The sequence below is a fragment of the Mus musculus genome, chromosome 9, assembly GCF_000001635.26.
Source record: "Mus musculus strain C57BL/6J chromosome 9, GRCm38.p6 C57BL/6J".
In the NCBI taxonomy this organism is placed as follows: domain Eukaryota; kingdom Metazoa; phylum Chordata; class Mammalia; order Rodentia; family Muridae; genus Mus; species Mus musculus.
Window position 1 is genome coordinate 118,401,680 of NC_000075.6, and position 24,428 is coordinate 118,426,107.

Here is a 24,428-nt window from a genome sequence, read left to right on the forward strand (position 1 = left end):
ACATATATATGCATGCATACATACATTCCCCCTTTAGCACACACATATAAATACCATACCACCCACCCATTTCCCAAATACATACATATGTGCATGTACACACACACATATGAAATCATACATAATCACATATCCATATCCATCCACACATATACAAGCCACATACACATAGCTTCACACACACATTTGTAAACCACTCCTCCTCACATCACACATGCTTACATATCATATACATATACATGCATATATACATACTACACATACATACACACACAAATATGAAAGTTTCTTTTGGTTCCTTGGGACAGGGTTTCTCTGTGTAGCCTTGGTTGTCCTGGAATTCACTCTGTAGACCAGAGTGGCCTCAGACTCAATGGTCGGCCTACCTCCGCCTCCCAAATGCTGGGATGATTAAAGATGTGTGCCACCACCCCTGCCTAAGTGACAAGGTTTTAGAGTTTCTAAATCCCTCTGGTTTTATAGGTATTGACTTCCATCCCTGTGACAACCATGAGCCATGAGTTCTGTCTCAGCTGCCAATCTGTCTTTTAGCAGTCACCTCATGCACTTGGGTATCAAGCGCTCAGAGGGTAGAGGGAAAGTCTTTCTACACAAGCTCCTGTGCCTAAGAAACAGAATTGACCGAGTATGTGAGGGGACACTGAGGATATCGGGAACAGCTAGCAGCCTCTGTCACAGTTGTCTACAAGATATCACTCCACAGAAGTTTCCCTGCCTCCCTAGGAGGAGGGACCATCAAAGAATAATGCAGCTTTTCTGTGCGTGGGCTCCATGCTACTTATTGCTACTTTATTGAACATATAAAGGCTTCTCATGTTTGAGGAGTTGGATTAAAGATGAAGCCAAAGGCCAGAGACCAGAGCAGGATTTAAAAAGCAGGGAGAGAAGGGAGGCAAGCCTGTGGATACAGAAATAGTACATCTTGTTTGTACATGCTTGGGTAGTGGGTGGGCTGAGGGCTAGCTAGGTGTTAGAATGGTCATTTTGTACTGGAAATAGCCCTTAAGAGGTACCAAAGAAGGCAGAGTTAGTCGCTCATGGAGATGCCAGAAGACCCTGAGCATACAGCTGTGGTTAAACAAGTTGCAGGTTATCTCTGGTGACATCTCCTGCCCTTCCCTTAAGCTCCTGCTTTATGTAGGCCAGCTTGGCATCCTTTCTCACTTTAGAATTTATCATCTCTTTAAGGAGGGATTTCAATATGCAGGATCACCAAGAAGCTACATATTAACACCCAGTCCATGACACTGGAGTCTCCCTGGCTCTTCAACAGTGGAGACACAGGAGATAAAGAAGAGGGAAGAAGGGGGATTGGGGGTGTTGTTAGCGCTGGAGAGAGATAATCTGTGGGTGCCTACCATGCTGTGATAACTTCTTCATCAGGACCATGTAGAACCTGTGTAAGCTGGACCTGCCTCTGCACTTCAAGGCCAGTGAAGGGGCATCCACACGCACTGTAAACAGAGAACTGAATGTTTGTCTAGAGCTGCCGACATTCTGAGCCCTGGGACTCAACATCCCTCACTATGGATAATCGTGGGGTCTTCAGAGTTCTCAGAGATCCTTGAACTGTGAAACAGAGGTGACTCTTAGTTGACTCACACTCGAGGGAGTCAATGCAGACTGTGTGGTTGGGTGTCTGACCCCCTTCTAGGACATCCAAAGTGTGAAGAGCCAAGTAGTACTTAATCGCTTAGTATCACGTTTTTCTGGTCCACCCTGGTTAGTCAATCAAGAAAGACGGAGTCCTCCTTAGTTTTAACTGTCAACTTGACACAACCTAGGAGCAGCCAAGAAGACAGTCTCATTTGTGGAACTGCCCAGATTAGGTTTGTCTGTGGGCATGCGTGTGGGGAATTGTCTTCATTTTTAATTGACGCGGGAAGACCCAGCCCTTTGCGGGTGGCGTCACTCCCTAGGCAGAGGCTCCTGAGCTGAATGAGACAGGAGAGAGCCAGATGCAGCATGGTGCACTCATGCCTCTCCGCTCTTGACTGTGGATATGGTGTGATCAGCAACTTGAGTTCTTGACTGGACTCCCCAGAAATAATGGACTGCAGTTGTGAAGTTGCCAAATAAACCCTTCATGTCCTGAGTTGTTGGGCTGGTGTGTTTAATTGACGCAACATAAATAAAGCCGGAAGAGATGAGATTTCTTTATGTTTTAAAGGCTGAACAGTGCTACTTTGTAGCTATGTATATGTGCTATATATACATGGAATCATGTGTATGCCATCTTTTTCTGCATTTCATCCATTGGTTACATGTCTTGCTGGTTTAGATACTGCGGCAGCGAATGTGGACTGGTACACTGATATCCTTTGGATAAATCTGTTGTCATAATATTGCCGGATGGATCATTTGGTTGGCTTTCTGATGCAGTAGGAGATACTCTTCCGAGAGTAGAGTGGTTAGACTAAGGTGGGAAGGCCCGCCCTGAATGTAAGCTCCACAGACTGAGACCTTGACCGAATACAAAGTAACAGTAGAGACAGTAATCAATGCCAGCATTCACATCTCACTGCTTCTGACTGTAGATGCTAGGTGAACCACCTCCTCGTGCTCCTGCAACCAAAGCTAGGGCGCCATTTATACCACCTTACCTCCCCTGTCAGCATAGCTTTTCACATTCCCTTCCTTAAGTTGCTCCGGTCAGAGGTTTTGTTCCAGGAGTGAGACAAGCACGAATGAGATCCATCACAATCCAGCAGTGGGAAGCAGAGGCTGCGGGTCAGATGTTTAAGGTTATCCTTGAGGTTCAGGTCACTCTGGAACACATGAGAGCCTCTCTCAAAAGAAAAAGGAGGTTGGGGGTAGGGGGAAGAGTCAATGAAGAAAACTAAGCCGTTCTTGCTTGTATCATCCTGTTCTCATGACCCCAGAGGCCCTCCTACCTTTTTTTAAAAGTAATTAAAATAATTTTAATAGTTAAATTCCTCTTAAATATACATAATATCTTCTGAAGCTAAAAGTAATATGCACTCAACCAGTTTTTAAAATCTATTTGGTGTATTAAACATCCCTCCTACCTTCTTCCTAGAGGGTCTCATCTTCCAGGAGCATCATAAGAAAGTCAGACAGAGCATCCATCCTCCAAAGCTACTGCAATCAGTACTCAATTCCTGCCTGAAACAAAACACTGTAACTAGTTTCTGCAAGTTCAGGATAAATAATGACACGCCGTCCTTCTCTTTACCACATGACTTGTACTAGCCTCTTGGAATTAAATAAGATTTCGGCCAGAAGTTTCCAAGGCAGAACTCCCAAGCAACAAGTTCCCTGAACAACCATCTGCTCCTGTCCAATGAGAGGCCCACATGGATGCTCTGGGATGCTCTCGATTTAGAACAAAGGACCTCAAGCTAGGCAGTTCAGCCCCACCTAAGATTGATTGACCACAAGCTGCAGCTCTTTTGAAAGTCACCGCTGAGAAAGTGGTAGCACTGGAGTGGGTGAGCAGAGGCCCTGAAGCTGCTTACCTCACACGCATGCCCATGGCAGCTCCCCAAACAAAAGGCCTCCAGCTACCCATGCTGTTTGCAAAGGCCTGTTAGCAAAGGCCTAGGAACTTTGGCTTGTCAGAATCTAGAAACTTCTTGATTTTTTAGCCGCACTTCCTAGACAAGCATGTTGCACTGAACCCTTTGATTCTCTCCCCATCTCTCTGGCTCTGACAAACAGCTACTTCAAAATAGCAACATGCAAAATCTATCTTAAACACACCAGTCAAGAGATTCAGAGCTAAGATTTTAAAAATTCGAGGCTGGCACTCTGCTGTTAAAAAAAGACAAGGCCTTGAAGGTGCCAGGGTGTGAGCTGGAGACAAAGTGTCAAGCCAGACTTTTAACTCCAGCCTTGCTACTTTTTGGCTTTTGTGGGCTCAGGTCAGACTCTGCCATCCTGGGGTGGCTGCTCTGTGGTTTCCTTCCGAGTTCCATAGAACTCGAAGAAACAAACACTGGCCGTATTTAAAGCAGGCCTTGGGTGACAGAGGCATGAGCTATTTATAGTTTAGAATCTTCATTTTAAAATGCGTCTTTAAAAGGAAAGTGGGATATGGTATTTAATGCTCTAGAAAGGGTCTTCACACTTAAAACATGAGCTATTACTTACTACACCAATCCATTGCTCATTCATTTGCAAAGGTTATACTTGCAAAGACATGATAGTATATGTTGCCGTGAACATTATTCGGGGGGGGGGGGGGTTCTACCCCACCTGAGATCATTTGGTTCCCAAATAAAAGCACTTAAAGCCTTAGAGCACTAGAGCTGGGCAGATACCAACCCTCTGTGCTATTTTGTCTACTTCCCTGTCGATAACCCAGAGATATCACTTGCCATGCTCTGCCTGGGCCGCTCTTTCTCTAGCAGGCCAGTCCTCATGTCCGTGAGCTCAGGATCTGCTTATGCCATAGTGACTTCTTCTGTCTCTTCCTTCGCGTTCTCTGCCTCGGACCCCAAGCCTGGGAACCGAGCTCCACCTACCTCTCTTCTGCTCAGCTATAGGCTGTAGGCATCTTTAATCAACCAATAGTTTTGGCTGTGGGCATCTTTATTCAGCAGATAGTTTTAAATTAAGGAGCAAGGTTTGCACAACAAAAGCTGGCATACGTGAGAATTCACTCATCTGCCAGTAGGCCTTGGGATACCTAATTTAGCATTACAATACAATACAATAGCAACAGACCAAACCCCAACTAGTACAGCTGAAAAGCTCGGTAGTAAGAGGTGGGGATTGGGGGAAGGCTATCTCTACTGTATGCTTTCTGAAGCAACTCCCTAAGTCTTCTTAGTTGCCTTCTCCTATAAAAGGGAGAGGAAAATAATTTCTACCTGATGAGCAGATGTTTCATATATCTACCAGAAGTGCTAAAGGGATGATGTAATCTATAAAGTGCTTGCCTATAAGCTTGAGGATCTGAGTTCAAATCCCCAGTCATCACATTAAAAAAACAAAGGCGGACATGATGGTACATGCCTATTATCTCAGTACTGGGAAGGTAGAGACAGGCAGGTTCCTGAGGCTCCACGGACAGCCAGCTTGGCCCAAGGGTGAGTTTCAGATCAGCGATGATCCTGTCTCCAAAAATAAAAGTAAGTAATGTTCTGCGGAAGACTCAAGATTGGCCTATAGCTTACACACACATGCATACCCATATACACTTGTGAACTCAAGTTCACACGCGCACACACACACACACACACAATTAAATGCCAACAAGGATTCTGGTACCTGGAGGATTTCTATAGACATTAAGTCCTTATTAAAGAGCAGTGGTTCCAGAAAGACATGCACATCAATGGGACAATGGGACAATGGAAAGAGTGCTTCTAGGACATGTGCAAGACCCTGGGCTCAAGCATCCTGAAAAAGTAGGCACAGTCCTGCATGCCTGTCACCCCAGCCTGTGGGAGACGGAGACAGGAGGGTCAGAAATCCAAGATCATTCTTGACTTACATAGGGAGTTCGAGGCTAGCTTGGGTTAGAGATAGCAGAGAAATGAAAGGGAAAGGAAAGGAAAGGAAAGGAGATGTCTTTCTTTGGTGGTAGAGTTAAATTATAAATGTAAGGAAAGGAAAACAAGAAACTAGAAGCCAGGATAATACGGTGACTTCTGAGGACAGAAGCTAGGCTGAGGTAGAGGAGCCAGGAGCATCTTAAGGGTGTGAATAGAAATGAAAGGGAGGGTGGGAGCCAGGCTGGTCTGTGCCAGAGCGCAGTGCAGTCATGAGGCTGCAAACCTGAGTGGAACGTAGGATCTGTTTCTCCTTATAAAGCAGACAGGCCCGCAGCTCAGCCTGGAAGCTTTCTTTCATGGACTCCTAGAGTCATGGAGTTTAGTTCCAGACTGGAGGTTGGGTTTGGGTTTTATTCTTGAGTGCTAATTCAGAGTCGGGGGGGCAGCAGGAATTCAGAGTCTGTTCTCACGAAACAATCCCTTAAGGACAACCCTGAATCCTGCTATAACCATGCATTTTCTCTTCAGAGCAAATTACACTGTGGTAAAGAAACAGGCTCAGTAAAAGGTCATAGAGAGAAGAAAGAGAAAGGTCTGTACCCTAAGCGTCTCATGGGAAAGAAGGGTAAGATGGACAATGGCCTCTAAGCCAAGCTCATTTTAGGGCAGATCTTAAACATGGAAGCAACTGCTTATTTTATTTTATTTTATTTTATTTTATTTTATTTTATTTTATTTTATTTTATTTTTGGTTTTGTTGAGAGAGGGTTTCTCTGTGCAGCCCTGGCTGTCCTAGAATTCACTCTGTAGACCAGGCAGGCCTTGAACTCACAGAGATCCACCTGCCTCTGCCTCCCGAGTGCTGAAACTAAAGATGTGTGTCACCACTACCCCGACTGAAAGCAACTGCTTTAACGAATGGTCACGATAGGATACCAGGGGCCACTCAGAGGAGGAACTGGTCAAGGGATCCAGGGAACTAAGAAGACTTTGAACATGGCCTTGAAGGGGTGAGTTTCTTGGTGGTTGGTGTGGGTAAGAATAAGGGAAGGGATCACTTCAGGCAGCCCCTGGAATGGGAACGCTTGGGTCTTGCAGCCTAGTTTGGTAGAACTTCGTAACAGTATATATGTTTTTATTGACCATATATCGTGTGCCAGACACAGTGCTGGGAATTTCCCTCCTAACTTTTCACAACAAAGGCAGGATCAGTATTTTTGTCTCCATCTTGAAGATGAGGTAGCAGGTTAAGAAAGTTGACCGAGGTCACGTCGTGGTTAGAAAGCGGTAAAATCCGAAGCTGGGTCACGGTGGTTATCTTCAGAGTCCACCGTGGGTTGATGTTCGTTTATTTCTTTGTTCCTTACTCCACTGTACGGCAGAGATGTTCATGGTTCCTTTTGTACTTTAATACATTCAAGCTATTTATTGATGTCTCTTGGAAAGCTTGCCATGTGGCACTGCAGTTCATTAGTCATGGCTTTCTGCTTCTCCCTGGCCCAACAACACCGCAAATGGGAAGAGAAGAGGAGACAAGCACAGGTTCTATGAGGTAGATACAGGCAAACTGCACAGTATTCACGAATGTAAATGCCATGGTGAAACCTACCACTTCTTATACACACTACTGATTAAAGGATAACTGTTTAAAAATAAGGACTTGAGCTGGAGGTGGGGGTGCACCCCTTTAATCCCAGCACTCAGGAGGCAGAGACAGGAGGCTCTCTGTGAGTTCAAGGCCAGTGTAGCCTACAAAGGGAACTCCAGAACACCCAGGGATACCCAAAGAAACTGTCTCAGAAAATCCAAAACCAAATAGATGATGATACGACGACGATGATGACGATGATGACGATGATGGCAGAGGTGGCAGCGGTGGCATGATAATAAAAATAAGCACTTGAGGTTGTTTGTAGAAACATGTACCTGGAGTTGAAGATGTCCCTCCCTGTAGTTGTAACACTAAGCAGATATTGCTCAACCAGGAACAGGCTATACCCTAAGGCTCTTCTCTATGACCAGAAAAGAGAATATCAGTTCAACGAACACTTAAAGATTTAGCCTCTTGATTATTACATCTCTGGGCTAACTAGTCACCCCGTAGTCACCATCCACAGTGTTGAAACTCAGTGTCTAGAAGTTGGAAGTCATCCACCCGCCTCGCGCACACCTCCATCTGTAGCTCAGTCATTTGAACCTCAGGGGTCTCATTCATCTCCTCCATGTCTCCCTAAATAGTTAATTTTTGAACTAGCTAAATGTCTTTCTGTGTGGGGCAACCGACATAGAGAAGAAAAAAGCATGCCCCGCTGACTGATCCCTGGAGGATATGCCAAGGGGAAGGAACATAAAATCCTGGCAAGGGTAAGATGTAAGGTCTTCTTGATGCATCAGCAGAGATGGTTTATCCTGGATGAGTTAGGAAAGGCAGGGTGTTTGGGGAGACTGGAGGGATGATTCACCAGTCAGAGCAGAGGACCAGAGTTCAGTTCCCAGCACACACATGGTTCCAGTTACACCTCCAGGCCCAGAGGATCCAGTGCCCTCTCCTGACTAGCAGGGACCAGGCGTACATGTAGTACACATACATATATGCTGGCAGATACTCATACACATAATATAAAATAAATTAACTAAACAAACAAACAAACAAAAAAACCTTCCTTTCATATAAAAATCAAGCAAAGATGAGGGGTGAGTCTCCCCATTGGCCTTAGATGGGAAGAAAGGAAACCTACATTTCTTTCCCTTGAGTGAATCTGTAAACCTTTCCTGGTCCTCTTTGAGGAAGAGGCCCAGTGACTGAGCAGGTCAGCATTTAGCAAATGCCAGCCCTGGTATATGGGACAGTGGACTATAGCCACGACAGTATACCTCCTTCTGTATCCCACATCTGTCTATCTTTCTTCCTTTCTTTCTTCCTTTCTTTCTTCCTTTCTTCCTTTCTTCCTTCCTTCCTTTCTTTCTTTCTTTCTTTCTTTCCTTCTTTCCTTTCTTTCTTCTTTCTTTCTTTCTTTCTTTCTTTCTTTCTTTCTTCCTTCCTTCCTTCCTTCCTTCCTTCCTTCTTTTGTTCTTTCTCTCTCTCTCCCTCCCTCCTTCCTTCCTACCTTCTTTCTTTTAAAGATTTGTTTATTTTATGTATCTGAGTACACTGTTGCTGTCTTCAAACACATCAGAAGAGAGCATCAGATCCCATTACAGAGAGTTGTAAACCACCATGTGCTTGCTAGGACCTCTGGAAGAGCAGTCAGTGCTCTTAATTGCTGAGCTCTGTCTCCAGGCCCCATCCACAGTTATTTTCAAGACACGTATTTGTTTTTACTTTTCTAATCACTGGTTGCTTAAAAGTTGCCATTTTGACAATCTTTATCTTTTTCTCTCTCTTAGATTTTATTAAACCTGAAATTGGGAATGAGCTAAATAAATAAACAAACACACATGATCAAATAAACCTTGTGTATTTTAGAGGTGATTTCACACAGATCCCCAGAAAGCCGATACACCACTCAGTTACAGAAGGGATGAAACTGTGGCCTGGTGCTCATCATAGTTGACTTGGGAGGAACTCACAGGACAATATGTAAAGCATGTGAAATTAAAAAAAAAAAAAAAAGTGGGTTGGGGAGATGGCTCAGTGGGTAAAACTCTTGCAGCACAAGCCCAGGGGCCTGAGTTCGGATCCCCAGAGCCCATGGTAACAATCTCTTCACAGGTGATTGTAGGTTGTGCCAAACTGAGTCAAAACCACCCAGCTCACTTGCCTTCCATTTTGTTGCTCCCTACTGGGGAGGCCTCAAGCTTTTGTCAATTTTTTTGTCCCTGGCTCCCATCGCTTCCTAGAGTAGAATAGGAATTACGGCAGTAGAAAAGGAGATATTAAAAATACCTTACATAACATTATTCAGACAAATGTGGCAACCATGTTTGCTGGTTCTACCTCTCTCTGCTGCCTCTCTCCTTTCTCTGCAGATGTAGAGTCTGGTCCCCTGTAAGGCCAATCTCTGTGTTGCTTTGAACCCAGGGATTTCCCATATGACCTCGGAGGCTATTTGACATCTGAACTTTTCGGCAATTGCTTGCTTGCTTGCTTGGCGTACCACGGCTTCTGGGGCTGCATCTTCTCGACTGAGACCACAGGTTTCAGCATCTCTGTGATGTAGGAGGCTTCTACTGGCCCTGGTGCACCCCAAAGTATAGGACACTCATTTGACAACTGGGGGGTTAGGAATGAAGCTCCCGGCTGAGATGTTGACAAAGTGTATATCTTGAAGCAAGTTCAGCCCTATGGTCCAGTACCCTAGACTGAGCTTGAACTCACTCATGATCTTCCTAGTTCCACCTCTCTAGTGTTGGAGTAAGGAACACGTTCCCCAACACCCAGCTCTAGAAAGTTATGACGACATAGATCTTTCTGATCACTAGGTCCACACTAAAATGCAACTAAACTAAAGGCCTCTCACACTAGAATCTGGATAAGTCCCCCCAGGGGGAAAAAATCAAGATAAGATAAACCCTTCCCAGCCCTGGTTACGTCAGAGATCTTTGCCCCTAACCCAGGGCCTTGACTCATCCAAGTGGCCGAGATAGCCTGCAATAGCACAAATTCAAGTCCACTGATCTCTGTCTCCATTCCTCTCCCTCTGCTGTCCTATAGCAGAAACCTGTATTTTCCTTCCATTTCACCTGCTTTGGAAAGATAGAATAAAACCTCCACCTGTTCTCAAAAACAAAACACAACAGATAACCCAAAGTGTGAAGCCAAGGCTATGTGAATAACTGCCTTGAGAGATGCACAGCCCATTTGGAGTGGAAATACGTGGGCTGGCTGACAGTGGGAGTTTCTCACCGTGGAGTGTTTTTACAGAGACGTTTGCAAAAGGGAAAAAGAGGAGGTGAAGTGTGGAGATGGGTCTGTGATTTCTCTAAACATCAGATTGCTAGTAATCTATGGAAATGCCACTTGCAAATATTGAAAACCCCCTTCTTAAAGTGTCCATGTTGATCTGATATGAAATGGTACCCATCGACATGTCAGTCACATGTGGGGAAAGATGGGTGCCGACTGTACAGGAAGGGAAAGTGATTCGGTCATGAAGGAATGCAGGATCATTTGAGATGTGTGATTGTCTACAATGGCAACAGGAAGGGGTTTGAGGGCTTCTGAGTTCATCGCTGATACTGGATCTTTGATTGGCAACAGTTGTAATGGGTCCTATTTTAGGATCTACTGAATCATTGGCATCCTACAGGCAGGTTAAGCATTATTTTTGGTGACATGTTGTAAATCAGACATGGAATTAGTTCAAGGTTTACAGTGAAGACCCTTACATGGCCTTTCTATTTGGCTTTGTTTTTGCATTGTTATCTGAGTATGCCAGAGGTCATCCTGACCCCTTGGTGTTAGTGAGATAACAAAACTTTGGTTTTTTTGACCTACTCCCTCATCTGAGGAGTTTTCCATTTGACTTTGCTTTGTGTGAGTGTTTGAGCACATGCAGCACAGCACATGTGTGGAGCTCAGAAGACAAACGGCGTGCCTGCTCCTCTCTTTCTACCATGTGGGTCCCAGGAATGGAACTCAAGTCATCATAATTAGGAGCAAGTACCCTGGCTCAATGAGTCACCTCGACAGCCCTTGTAAGGATTTTAAGGCATGATATACAACATCCAAAGCTGCCTTTCTTTTGGGGGAATTATGGATTAGATTCCCACTTCTGCTTTGTTCTTTTTCTGAAAACTCACACATTTGTATACTATGTTCTGGCACACATGCAAGCCCATGTGCTGTGCTAACAAAACAACATCTCAGAGGTCAGCGCACATCAGCAAGGTTTCTTTGGTTGAGAAAAAAATTCAATGACCCCTAAAGTCTACTGGCAGAGTTATATGTAAAATCCCTAATAAATGGGGTCAAGAAAGCAAAAGCAAGATATGTGTGTATGTATGTATGTCTATGTATGTTTGTATGGTTCCTGCGTGTATGCACATATGCCTATATCTGTGTGCCTGTGTACCTCTGTGCCTGTCTCTGTGTTGTGTCTATCTGTATCTGTGTGAGTGCACATGTGTATTTGTGTGTGTGTGTGTGTGTGTGTGTATTTGTGTGTATAAATTCGACAATTTTGGTCAGTCTTTTTTTTTTTAAAGGTTTATTTATTTATTTTATGTATATGAGTACACTATCATTCTCTTCAGACACCAGAACACTGGACCCCATTACGGATGGTTGTGAGCCACCATGTGGTTGCTAAGAATTGAACTCGGGACCTCTGGAAGAGCAGTCGATGCTCTTCACCACTGAGCCATCTCTCCAGCCCTTGGTCAACTCTTCTCATTGGCATCTGCCTCTCTTTGACTCCATCTTGGTACCTTTGGCCATGTCTCAGTTCCCCCTCAACATTCTCTCTCAAAGCATTTGACAGTTGAGAGCAGCTAGGGGAGGAGTCATCCTCCCTTAGGGGTGTGATCCCTGGTCGATTGAGCACACACTAGTGTGGCCTCACACCTATGCCTATGTGGGCAGCACTGGTTATATTCCATGGCAGCAGGGTGTGAGATTGGGAAGAGGCCATGGGAAGATCTAAGAAGTTAGAGAGGGAAGATAGAAATAAATATGATAGAATATGTTATGTGCATGTGTGATATTCTTAGAGAATAAAGAAAAAAGGAAAACTCTTCCTCAGAGATTAATACTGTGTAAATATGTTCCGGGCACCCTCGAGCGTGGTAGCCAAGCAAGGATTCTGTGAGGGCTGTGCCATGGCATAAGGGCTTTACCTCAGGCTTTATGAGCAACATTCTGTATGCACTGCAGATGATGGCTGTGGTTTGGAGTCCTCTACATATACTCCTGTTATACTTGGGTGTACATAGCTATGTTAGGGAGTACCAGGGACTGGAAGAAAGGAGAAGAAGGGAGGCACCGCAAACATACAGATGGATGGAACCACTGCAGACAGTGGGGCTCAGCCCTCTCTCATCAGAGACTGCACATAGCACAGTCATTCAACTAAGAACAAGGAACAGAGGTCCAAGCCTATGATCACAGCACTCAGAAGATGGAAACAGGGGGATCAGGAGTTCAAGATCATCTTCAACTACTCAGCCAGTTTGAGGCCAGCCTGGACTATAAGGAATTCCCTCTGAAGACGCCTCCATATGCTCAAGGAGAGAGAGAGAGAGAGAGAGAGAGAGAGAGAGAGAGAGGAGAGAGACTATGAAGAAGCAAGGAATCTGAGCAGTTATCTACTAAATCACATTCTTAGATGATTGAGGATCCACCCAGAATATGGAGACCAAAGCTCTCCCGTGAGGCCAGAAAACACACCAAGGCAGAAGTCATTAGAAGCCAAGGCAGAAGTCATTAGAAGCCCAGCTATGTGACAAGCTATCTGCAGCTGACTTCAGGGAAGTATGGGTGGGTCACCAAGGCAGGAATAAGGAAGGGGACAAAGACAACATCTTATCTCACACTCACTATGCTTATAGAAGTGTGTCTGTGTGTGTGTGTGTGTGTGTGTGTGTGTGTATGTATATGTATATATACACACACATGTGCACAGATATAATCCCTAACATAATTTAAAATCCATCAAAGGTGCCTACATGCCTGCAATCCCAGCATTTATGAGACAGAGACCTCTAAATTTTACTGAGTTCCAAGAAAGGATTGACAGTCAGAGACCAGTTTAAGCTCTACAGTGGCACTGTGAAAGACAGGAAGAAAGGAAGAAAGGAAGAAAGGAAGAAAGGAAGAAAGGAAGGAAGGAAGGAAGGAAGAAAGAAAGAAAGAAAGAAAGAAAGAAAGAAAGAAAGAAAGGAAGAAAGAAAGAAAGAAAGAGAAGCAAAGAAAGAAACAAAGACAGACAGAGGGGGAGAGACAAAGAAAGGAAAGAAAGAAAGAAAAAAGAAAGAAAGAGAAACAAAGAAAGAAACAAAGACAGACAGAGGTGGGAGAGACAGAGAAAGGAAAGAAAGAAAGGAAGAAAACAGAAAGAAAGAAAACAGAAAGAAAGGAAGAAAGAAAGAAAGAAAGAAAGAAAGAGAGAGACAGAGAAAGGAAGAAAAGAAGAAAGACAGGGAGAGACAGAAAGAAGAAAAAATAAGAAAGGAAGGAAGGAAGGAAGGAAGAAAGAAAGAAAGAAAGAAAGAAAGAAAGAAAGAAAGAAAGAAAGAAAGAAAGGGAAAGAGAAGGGTGTTAAGGAGAGGACGGGAAGAGGGGGAGAAAGAGAAAGAAGGTGAAGGTTGAACTTGACCCACTTAGTAATGAGTACCTACTGCAGTGCCTCCAGCTTCCTGCACTGGAATTATGGGAGTGAACAAGAGTCGTTGACCTGGAGCTGGCCAGAGAGGTGACTCAGCAAGTAACCTGTTCTAATGACTGAGTCCCATCCCTTAGACCTACATAGTGGAAGGAGAGAACTGGCCACTGTAAGCTGTCTCCTGGCTGGTGATCACACCAGGTGTACACAAAAGAAGGGAGGGAGGGAGACTCAGGGAAGAAGGGAAGCGAAACAAAGTTCAAATAAAAGAGTCCTTGGCCTCGTGGTGTTTACATTCTAGAACTACAAAGTACTACACAAACGGTGCTTGCTGTCTGTCCGGTGCTTGCTGTCTGTCCGCTGTCCCCTGGTCTTGCTTAGTCACTCACTCACGGATTTGTAGATTGATGCCTGAACTTTGAATCCACTTTGCTTAGTTTTTATATCCAAGAGTGATGACTCAGATTTGAGAAAAACTTCCAGCTGGTTCTTAGCTGGCAGATGGGACACGGGCCACTTTTTGAGCTGTTTCTTGCTGTCATTTATAGATTTGCAGGTACCTCAGCACAGAGATTAAATGTGGAGCGACTTGGTACCTCACTACACACTTGTGTCTCTCACCTCCCTTTCAGGCCCTTCACTGGGGACTCTGAGCCTCTACTTTGCTCTTTCTCTAGAGTTGTGTTCTTGTCAGCCTGGTAAGTGCTAGACCAACACTTGTCAAACTGACAAGAGTTGTCACTCTGAGAGTGACACCCTCCGATCCTGCCTAGTCACTCTTACGTATTTTGATTGCCTGTCACACAGACTTAACACTCAACAGACTCCCAGAAGATAGGCACTCCACCTCTTTCATAGCTGCCCTGGTCTGGCGTCAGCATGAGAGGGTTGGGTAACCCTATAGATAGAGGATGGCCTCAGCTTGGTAGAACAGCACAGGCTTACAGATGAGAAGCAGCTAACACGCTTACATCCTCATCCTCTCAAATGCTCAACTGGCTGGACCAGATCCACGTGGGTCTCCTTGCTACCTCTCTGAACAATCATAGAAGCATCCCATGGAGCCTGCACAGTCCACTCTTAACCCTTTGACTTCCCTTTGCACTATCTCACCTCTGTTCTCGTTCCCTTTGCTCCAGCCACATCAAGACTAGCACATTCTGAAATGTTCTAGCCACATATCCCCACAGCCCATCCATCCATCCGTTGCTTGTGTCACACCCGACAAGCCTTCCCCATCCCTCTACCTCGCAGAGCACTTCCTCTTCCGCTCACCCACCAGTGCCTGGTTCTCTGCTTTGCCACAGCATTATCACACCTTGGTTTTTCTCTTGCTTGGTTTTGTTTTTTCCTCCCCACTAGAACGTAGGCACTGGTACTCTGGCCAGTTCTAATCACTCTCACCAGCACCCAGGATAATGATGAGTTGGTGAAAGAGAGGCAGGATACTGGGAGTGTGTGTCTTAAACACACTGGACTTGAGAGATTTGAGGTGAACACTTATTAGCATGAGCTGTTCCCAAGATTCCTTTTTATACGTAAAAGGCAACCGTAAGTACAGTATGTGGCACCCACCTGCTTTTCGTTGGTTAAGTTCCATATACTAGAAGGCCAGATCCCAAAGTGTTCACAGGACTCATCTCCTGGTCACAGAATCACCAGAGATTCTAATTTTTTCCCCCATTGCCTGTACTTTCTAAATGTTTCATTTCCTCTATATTGACTATTTTTTCTTTGATTATTATGCAGTACTTGCCAAACTTATTACACAAAATACCATGCAAACTATCCTGAAAAGACAAGAGTCAATCGTCATGCAAGGCTTATGTGGGGAATTTTAAAAAACACTGGTAAGTGAAATTAAAAAAAAAATGAAGTGAAACCCGTTGTCAGTAGAGATGATTATAGCTGATGTAATAATAATGCTAAACACTAGTAGCTAGTTTTGGCAGTAGATAATTTAATTACAAAAAATAAAGGAGACGCTCTCCCTCTCCATTTCTTTATTAATGCAGCTCCCACACTGTGTGAGTAGGGCTACCCAGTACCTTGTCACACCAAACTCGACAGACTGTAGAATACAGAGTGTCGGGACTCCGTAGGAGACAGCCAACTTTGGGTTCTCTTAGCTGGGCATCTCCAGGGTAGCAACTCTGTAAGATAATACCATTGAGGCCATCTGTGGTCCCCAGGAGCCCCCAGCAAGCCTCATGGTAAAAGGCTGTGGGGTGCAGTATAGACCTAGAGTCTTTAGTGTTTGACCTGAGCCCTGTAGACTCTTCCCAGCTCAGGGAGGAGACTAGAGAGATCCTATCTCATTCTGATCTAAAACAGTTAGGCCAGGGCTCTGTACTGAAGATAGCCACCTAGAGGGTAGCTGAGAGTGCTGGGCCAGATCCTGAGAGCTCTTCTTCCAACCAATCTGTTGATAATAAATACTATTATCCAATGTAGATGGGACTTTCTAATTCACTGCTTGGAAATGCTATCACATTTAGTTTTCTTAACACAGCAATGTCAGTAATAGAGTTCTGTTCTCAAAGGCAGAGAATTGAGCACATCACATCACATACTTTACAACTCATGACCATCAAGACTATTTCAGTATTGAACTTAGGATCAGAACTCTACATGTGCACAGGGTATTGTCTCCTTTTTTCATGCTGAGTTGGAGGTGATACAGAAATGGGTAGATCTGAGAGTTGTTAAGGGGTGGCGTTGGGCATGAATATGATCAAGTTACATTTTATAGGAATCTCAAAAAAATTAGTAAAAACATGAAATTCTCAAAAAATAGAAAATGTATGTCGCTGAATCAAGATGCAAATTTTACTCACTCTACCAAGACCAGGGAGAAAGTATAAATTTCACTAATTGTACCAACATCAGGGGAACTGCAGTTAAAGTGGTTTGAGCCTAACTAGAAAGCCATCGGTGTTATATTTTTAGTTCATATCTTCTGATATAATCAGTAAGATGCTAGTTTTTAACAGATTAAAAGACACAAATGTTTTCCACTTTTTTGGTTCCTTTCCCCCTTTTTATAAATAATTCATCGTTGTTGACATCAACGGAACAGAAAAGGAATCACAAAAACATAGTTCTTACTTTGAAAGTTTTATTAATTTTTGAGAATTTTGGATATTTTGATTACATTTACCCCATCCTTCTACTCCTCCAGATTCGCCTTCATCCCTACCCACCCAACTTCGTATCCTCATCTTTAAGAAAGAGAAAAACGTGCTCAACTTGTGATGCCTGCATACTCCTGGGTGTGTGGCTTTCCCCTGCACTGTGGCCAACCTACCGCAGTCACACCCTTACAGAAAACTGACCTCTAACAGCAGCTAGGAACTAGCTCCTCTGTTAGGGGAAGGACTTCAGGCCATCTGTGCCCTCCATGTAGGAATTTGTCTGGCTTAAGCTTGTGCAGGCCTTGTGTGTGATGTCACACCTACTATGAGTTCATGTGTACAGCAGACAGGAAGGCTGGGTGGCATCAGGTACCAGACCCAAATGCATCATTTTCTTACCGTCTAGACACTCTCAATGGTGACCCACCGCCTTCATTTTCCTTCCTCTCTTCTTCTTTCATTTCTTTCTTTTTTTTTTTTTTCAAGTGAAGATACATCCATGCCCATTCAAGATTTGTGCAACTCATGCTGACCCTTAGGTCCAATTCACTTCATGGAGGAAAATATTTTTCCCACGGGATCTAGTAGTATTGACACATCAAGCTTGAGGATATTCAGATGCAAGGAAAGATCCACGCAGACGCAGCATCCTGCTGTGTCTGCCTTGTTTTCAGTCCCAACACCTTCTCTTAACGCTAAATCCCACATTTGTTTATTAAATTATTCAATGATAAATATATACATAGGATGCCTGCTAGACTGCAAGGGCTATCTAGGTATTAATGTATAACATTGGTTAATTACTAAGACAAGATACCTTACAAACATAAGAATAATGGGCAAAGTAGGAAAAACATATTTTGGATATGTTTGGATAGCAGTACATGCTAACTGAGGAACTGAAGCATATTTCAAAAATATCTTTAGAATCTAAAAATCTACAGGAGCATAAAGCAGAAGCCTTGAATACACAGAAAGCTTGGATATTTGTTGATGGGACTATAAACATTTTCCATCCCCTGAGACATTTCAAATGGCCTTAAAACTCTTTCCTTTGTCAAAGGAAGACTGGGGTTAATATTCTATGGTGGGAATAAGGTAGGATATGCTAAGGCATGCCTTTAATCCCAGCACTCAGGAGGCAGAGGAAGGCAGATCTCTGTGAGTTTGAGGCTATTCAGGACTACATAGCAACCTCCAGAGTCGCCACTGCCAAGTGGTGACACACTCTCTCAAAAAGGCTCAGCAGTTAAGAGCACAGGATGGTCTTCCACAGGACCCTGGTTCAGTTCCCAGCACCCACATGGCAGCTCACAATCATCTGTAAGTCTAGCTCCAGGAGATCTGATGCTGCTCTGATGTCTGGGATCCTGCACATAGCTGGTGCACATGCATTCTCTCAGGCACACGAACATACATATAAAATAAGACAAATATTTATACTTTTAAAAGCTATTCAATGAAATAACCCCAGCTGTGAAGGCCCCAACACAGAAATAAAAGTCAGGGCAGTGTGATAGCTCTCATTCCTGAACACAAATATCAACCCCACAGCAGTGGTTCCCAGGGATAGTGAAGGACATGAAATCCAGACAAAGGCTTAGAAGGGAGATTCTAGGAATAATTAATGAAATCAAAGGGGGCAGAAACAAACTCATAAAGCAATTCAAATAGACAGCTGAAGAAGAAGAAGAAGAAGAAGAAGAAGAAGAAGAAGAAGAAGAAGAAGAAGAAGAAGAAGAAGAAGAAGAAGAAGAAGAAGTTGTTGTTGAAGCTAGGCATAGTAGCACACACCTTTAACCCCAGCACTTGGGAGGCAGAGACAAACAGATCTCTGAGTTTGAGGCCAACCTGGTCTACATAATAAGTTCCAGGACAGCCAGAGCTACATAGTTAGACCCTGTCTCAAAACAAAACAAAAAAACTTAAAGGAAGGAAGGAGGGAGGGAGGAAGAAAGAAAGAGAATTTCAGTGCAGGGGTTAGTGAAATGGCTTAGTGGTTAAGAGCACTGGCCATTCCTCCAGAGGACCCAGGTTTGATTCCTAGAACCCACATGGTGGCTTACAACTGTCTGCAACTCCAATTCCAGAGGATCTGATGCCCTCTTCTGGTCCTCATGGGCACCAGACACATAAATGATAGACATGCATGCAAGCAAAACACCCACATCCATCATACATATAAAATAATAATATATCAAAAACACACAAGATAAATAAAGTCAGTACAGGAAATGACAATGTACAGGAGTACAATAAAGACATAGAAACACTAAAACTAACAATAAACATGAATTAAAAGTAGAATCTATTTCTTGGCCTCGAATCTGAACTTGTAACTGTAGTAGACGTGACATGATTCAGAGACAGGCTCTCCAAGGTCAGGGCAATCAGGGACTATCTGGTTTTCTTGGAAAGCTGGCTCTAAGAACCCAGCCTCCAGGGTGTGATAAGACCCATGGAGCCTCAGGACTTAAAGGCAAGCTTCAAGATGGCTTTGATTTCTCAACTCTCTTTCTTCACCTCCTCTCTCCCAGTGGTTGCAAATTTCTCACACTCTATATTAAGACTGTCTTCTATGGCTCCCGAGAACGCATAGTAGATGTGAAACCATCAGAAGCCACAGTGGCACCTCTAGCTGGCTTCCTAAACCATAGATCACAGACTTGAGTGTCTACTCTACACTTGGGCCCTAAGTCAGTTCCCCTACAAAGTCTATTCTTGAGTTCTGAGAGACATGTTCCTCTTTTTTATATATTCCTATTGTTATGTGTATTGTCCATACGTATGCTATGGGAGAGTCACATACCACAGCATGTCAGAGGTCAGGGGATAACTTTGTGCAATCTGTTCTCTCCTTCCTCCCTTTCATGGGTCTAAGAGATCAAACTTTTTGCCAGGCTTGTGTGACAATTGTCTTTACCCGCTGAGTCATCTTGCCCGCCCTAAGGCTCAGATTCCTAAGCACTTCAGATTAAGCAACTTCTTCAGCCCTTCCAAAGATTTTTACCAACGCCCTGTTCCTTGTGCTTTTCCACACTATGCACAAAAGTGTTTGGAACTGATTCTATTGCTGCACTAGAACCTGATTCAGTCTGCCAGGTGAACTCTCAAAATTCTTAGCACAACATGTAATTATAGGTTTTGTTATGGGGTAGTTTATTTCTGCCTGGGTTTCTGCTGTGTCTCTAGCACCTTGGATAGAGCCAGGTATGCAAAAAAAAAAAGGAGATTAATAAACATTTGCCAAGCCAACAACAGAATTTAGCACCTTCAACCATGTGGGTAATTCATTTGTCAACTAATCACAGAGATAATTAGATTCACACCTCAGTTACCTATCAGATCTTTAAACAATAACAAAATTGCAAAATATTTAAGAGGAATGCAGATATAGTTCTGACTCTAGTTGAATACAAACTGTCTAAAGGGGCTGAAAATGGACTCGGCAGTTAAGAGTGTCTGCTGCTCCTACAAAGAGCCTGAGTCTGGTTCCTAGCACCACATCGGGCTGCTCACGAACACCGGTAGCTCCAGCTCTGTGCTCCAGTCCTCTTTCCCTCCGCTGGCACCCAACCACACACACTTTTATCCACACATGCAGACAGGCACACCTAGAGGTCTAAGAGAGCTGATAACGCAATCTCACAGACTAATTCCCCTCTCAGCAAACCTGCCGGAGCTAATGCTGGTTCCTCGGGAGATCGCTCCTGCTCACTGGGGAAGGACTAGGACAGCCAGCTCAGTGGCTCCAGTTGGGCTGCAGTTAAATCAAAGGGGCGTTCTTGACCAACTTATTCTTAGTACAAAACTGGCAATTCTCTAAAGCCAGGACTGGAGAGTCAGCTCATCTGCTCTTTCAGAGGCCCTGGGTTGGATTCGCAGCTCACAATCATCTGTAACTCAGGCCCCAGAGGATGCCATGCCCTCCTCTGGTCCCTGCAGTGACTTTGTGCATCTATTGCACAGACAGATATGCAGGCAGACTGTTCAAACACACACAAAGTAAATCTTTATAAAGAAATGATTACTGTGGTAAGGATCTATGCAATAAGAAAGGTCTCTGCATCAAATGTGGGATTTGGAAGGGAGAGCAAGCAGATGCCATCTGCTCCCCAGGCTCAGGTTACTCCCTAGAACCAAATGCTTCTTTAAAAGCAACGGGTAAGTGCTCACGTCTGTCCAAGCACAGCAGTGCTTCCTAAGCAAGGGGCATGAAGCAGGCAGCACAGCAGGGGCCTGGGTGCTCTGGCTGATGCTCAGGCTCTGAACTACATAAACCTAGTAGATTGCATGAGCATGTGCATTGTGCACACATACACACACACACCATACCACACACACGCATACACATACCACACACATACAACACATCACACAGACATATACGTGTACACACACTTACCACATTGCACACATACCACACATACACCACACATATGCACATACACACAGGTGCACACACAAACACCACACACATATACATACCACACACACATGCTACATACAACATTACACACACACACACACACACACACACACACACACACACACACACACACACACACGCACACACGCACGCACGCAGGTGCGCGCACTGCATCCAGAACAACCTGAGAAGAAAAGCCTTTGACAAGTTTCTCCCTATTCTTCACCCATCACACTCTCCAGAATGCAGAAAATAACCGCAAAAGCAAACGTGAGATATCTGAACATCCGATTGTTTTCTATTTTTCTCTCTTTTCAAAATTCTGAGTTGTCCATTCGATTTATATTGAAAAAGTACATTTGTGATTTAAAAAAGAAAACGCTAGGCCAGTTTAAAGAGGAAAAAGCTAGCAAGCCTGCACACTGAATCTGTGAACTCCTCGTGTGTACAGAGTGAAGCCACGCAGAACGGAAGGTGGCCGTGCTGGTGGCCGTGCTGGCGCTGCCCCACTTGTTTCTCTCGAATGTGAGCTTGCAGGGCAAGTGTTAGAATGGCCGTCAACATTTCACACCTTTGTGCAAGATGATTTATGGGTACTTAATGAGGTCAAAGGGTGCCAGCAGAAGTTCAGTTTTAAAGAATGAGTTCACAGGGCCAGTGGCAAGCTGGGCAAGCACCCTCCACGGGGTTCCCAGGCCTTGGGGGCAGGGCCCTGAGGAAGGCGATGGATTTTCCATTTCTGCAGGACAACTAGTCTCTGGACTTCTTGAAAAGAACTAAGCATGACCTCACCAACCAAGGCAAGGAGATTTTCCCCAGTAGCCACTAGTCTCTACATCCCTTTTGGAAATAGCCTGACAACAATAATCTAGTAACTAATACTCACCATGATACCTCTTAAAACTGTGTGTGTGCCACGTGTGTGTGGATGCTTATGGTGGCCAGAGAAGGTCTGGGATCCCCTGGAGTTGCAGTTACAAAACAGTTGTGAGCACCGTGATAGGGGTGTTGGGGTGCGAACTTGGGTGCTCTGAAAGAGCAGTCCACTTGTGATCACGGAGCCATCTCCCCAGCCCATATACAGTAATGTCTTTGTGTGGAAATCTCCTATGATTGAATAATTAACAGAAGAAAATTGGAGCCAATATCAATGGAAACAAGAGGAAGCATTCGCTTCCCAAAGTTTTCTCTCTCTTTTTTTTCAGCAGACATAAATTGAGCTCCTACTGAATCCAGACTGTGAGCTCAGTGCTGGGAGGTGAAGGGTGACCCACACTTTCCTGGAGGTGCACTCCAGCGGAACTGGCAGGGGGAAATGAACTATCACCATTGTGGTCAAGGGTAGGAGGTATTCAGAGAAAGCTGCCAACCAGAAAATGTAGTTTTGTTTCAAGAACTGAGACCTGAAAGAGAAGGTAAGCCAAGACTAGGCCCTGTAGAGCCTTGACCTCCAGGAGGCATGGGTGGTTGAGGACGTTATAGACAAGGGTCACTAAACTGACAGGGTAGAGACTCCTGTTGAGATGCCCGTGAGGCAGGAAGAAGGAGGCAGCTTTAATGAAGTAGGAAACAGCTGGTCACAGCACCGCAGGCTGCGGTAGAGAGCCTTGAGTGAAGGCCCAGGTGAATTCAGAGCTGGCTCTGCTCTTGTGACCACAAGTGGACTGCTCCTGTGACCTATAGCACTGGGGAGATTCGGAGTCTCTCGGTACCCTCATTTCCAGCCTCCCATGAGGAAGAGCAGTATACAGACTCAGTTCTCTTGAAGCCTAAAGCTAAGGAAGTCATTATGGTTTGGGAAGTAGTGGCTGAAGGACCAGGAGGCCAGGGCCATCCAGACCCTCATAGGAAGTTCTGAGCCAGTCTAGACCATGTCTTGAAAATGGTTACAAGGTCCGAGGAGGTGGTTCAGTTGGTAAAGTCCTTGCCATGCAATCGTGAGGACCCAGAACCAGGAGGGTGGGGATGGGAGCACACTTGAAGCTTGCTGGTTCACCAGAGTATCCAATTAATAAATTTCAGGTTCAGTGAAAATGAAGGGTGATGCTTGAGGGCTTGATTACATAGGCTTTAAAAAAGAACTGATGCTACCCCAAGATGTTGATTTGGGGGTAAAGGTAAGAGGGTCATGAGTTCGACGTCATCCACAGCTACACGGTAAGTTCCAGAAGACCTTGGCGACAGGAGTGTCTGTCTCAAAAGTATCCCAAGGACTGGGGAGACCATGGAATGAACAGAGAAATAAGCAAACCTGAGAAGTATAGTGTCGAGGGAGGGGACCAAACTCAGAAAAAGGCAAGCAAACAGGTCACGTATTCCCCTGTATATATGCCCACTAGCGTAATATACTATATAATAATATATGCCACAATACATGTATTAGTGAACTGGTATAAGTGTAAGCTAGTATAACCTTTAGAAAGGAAGCTGAGAGGTGACAGCGGCCAGGCAGTGAAGAACAGAGAAAGGCAGGCAAAGGGGCAGGTGAGCTGGGGAAGGGATTCAAAGATGGTTTCTTCCAGTTTTTTTTTTTTTTAAAGGATATTAAACCATTTTGTATGGTTCAGACTATAGACATACACACACACACACACACACACACAAGTATTGAGTTACTGTTGGGTGGTGCCTTGGCCCTCCTGCACCTCATGTTGTGGTGGCCCCCAACCATAAATTTATTTTTGTTGCTAGTTCACAAGTATAATTTTGCTACTGTCATGATCGTATATAAATTTCATATATGCAGTATATCTGATATGCCAAAGCTGTGAAAGGTTTGTTTGACACCCCCTCTCAAGGGGTCTCAACCCAGAGGTTGAGAACAACTGCTCTAGTCCATTCTGGGATACAGAATGAGACTCAATATTTTGGGGTGGGGGAGCAAGGAGTTCAAGACAGAGTTTCTCTGTATAGCTCCAGAACTCCCTCTATAGAACAGGCTAGCCTCAAACTCAGATCTACCTGCCTGTGCCTCCTGAGCGCTAAGGTTGAAGGCATATTCCACCATGCCTATCTTGAAAAAAAGAAAAAAAGCATAGCCTCTGAGAGAGAGAAAAGCTTAGCCTGTTCTACAGAGGGAGTTCTAGGGCTACACAGAGAAACTCTACCCTGAACTCTCACC

The 24,428-nt window shown here is 44.4% G+C and overlaps 1 long non-coding RNA gene across 1 annotated transcript in view, besides 1 other annotated feature; it reads right to left on the bottom strand.

Moving 5' to 3' along the window:
• Positions 1 to 337: 337 nt before the first annotated feature.
• Platr11 overlaps positions 338 to 24,428 on the bottom strand; it is a 45,161-nt gene continuing 21,070 nt past the window's right edge. The window contains exons 6-8 of the long non-coding RNA XR_001779318.2: positions 3,051 to 3,147; positions 2,625 to 2,745; positions 338 to 2,484 (exon numbers count right to left, since the gene is read on the bottom strand). This is a non-coding gene — a long non-coding RNA (pluripotency associated transcript 11). The remainder of the gene's footprint in view (positions 2,485 to 2,624; positions 2,746 to 3,050; positions 3,148 to 24,428) is intronic.
• Positions 4,236 to 4,805: a transcriptional cis regulatory region, noted in NCBI's record as "promoter|chr9:118315038-118316175 (MGSCv37/mm9 assembly coordinates) targeted for CRISPR interference". NCBI's record gives its function as "positively regulates expression of Eomes and Platr11, and negatively regulates expression of Vill, in mouse ES cells" and the evidence as "EXISTENCE:mutant phenotype evidence [ECO:0000015][PMID:27783602, PMID:31784727]".